General features: G+C 47.3%; 1 protein-coding gene across 1 annotated transcript in view; it reads left to right on the plus strand.

Annotated features, from left to right (window-relative positions):
- The window catches only part of LOC110023650, a 45,483-nt gene that overhangs the window by 30,199 nt on the left and 14,252 nt on the right, over positions 1–1,032 (plus strand). The gene's annotated exons all lie outside the window — the stretch shown is intronic.

Below are 1,032 nucleotides of genomic sequence, written 5' to 3' on the forward strand. Positions count from 1 at the left end.
TTTCATCTGAGTGTGTGCTGAATTCTCGTGCAACGCTAAGACGATAATCCATTACTCTACCGCCGCGAATTTTCTAGCACGCATCAGTTTGGCGCCGTCTGTGGGAAAGTTTCAATCCCACAACTAAAGTATTTACACGATCAACTACATGGCAACCAGACACAATGTTCGTGATAATGGAGCATCCCGCTCCAACACCCATCGTTCCAGGGAGCAATCACGAAGCCAAGGGCGGCATACTTCTTCGTCTTCCCGCCCTGTAAGACGTTATCCTGCCAATGAAGGTGTTTCGGGTCCTTCAAGGTCCTTGTTTCGGGTCCTTCAATAGAAGATCGAATGCGTAGAATGGAAGAGTCTCAACTAGAGATTCTACAGCTCCTACGCGGGGCTCAACAACCGCTGCCTACACGATTGGATGAAATTCGTGTACCATTAACTCCACGACGTACGAGAAACATGCCACTCGGAGGAACTCGTACCGGCCCGCCTCCTCAAGAAGGAACACATCTCCTGTCAGGCCGTGATGCTGAACTTCTAGATACAGCAAGTTCTACTCATCCATCTCGTGCAGCTCACCCGACATCGCCACATCTTCCTACCATTCCAAATAATGTCATTCGTAACGAACTGCGACGCCTCGTCTAAGAAGAATTTCCCCTCGAGAAAAAGGATCGCTTCTACGTTCAACGTAACATCCATGAATCTTCTCCCTTAACGGATGCCGTCCTCCAACATCCCATCCCAACAGGCTTCAAACTTCCGAGCATCGATACATATGACCGATTAACCGATCCTTACGAGCATATTGATCATTATCGAACAATCATGCACATTCAACGTGCCTCTGATGCACTTCTATGTCAAGTGTTCCCAGCAACTCTCAAAGGACAAGCTCGAACTTGGTTCTACTCTCTGTCAAGGGGCTCTGTAAACACCTTTAATGAGCTTGTCAAACAGTTCGTAGAGCAATTCATCGCAAATCGAAGGATCATAAAGGATTCATCACATCTGTCGGGAATTCGTCAAAATGAA

This window comes from Phalaenopsis equestris, unplaced genomic scaffold, assembly GCF_001263595.1.
Source record: "Phalaenopsis equestris unplaced genomic scaffold, ASM126359v1 Scaffold000226, whole genome shotgun sequence".
Lineage (NCBI taxonomy): Eukaryota > Viridiplantae > Streptophyta > Magnoliopsida > Asparagales > Orchidaceae > Phalaenopsis > Phalaenopsis equestris.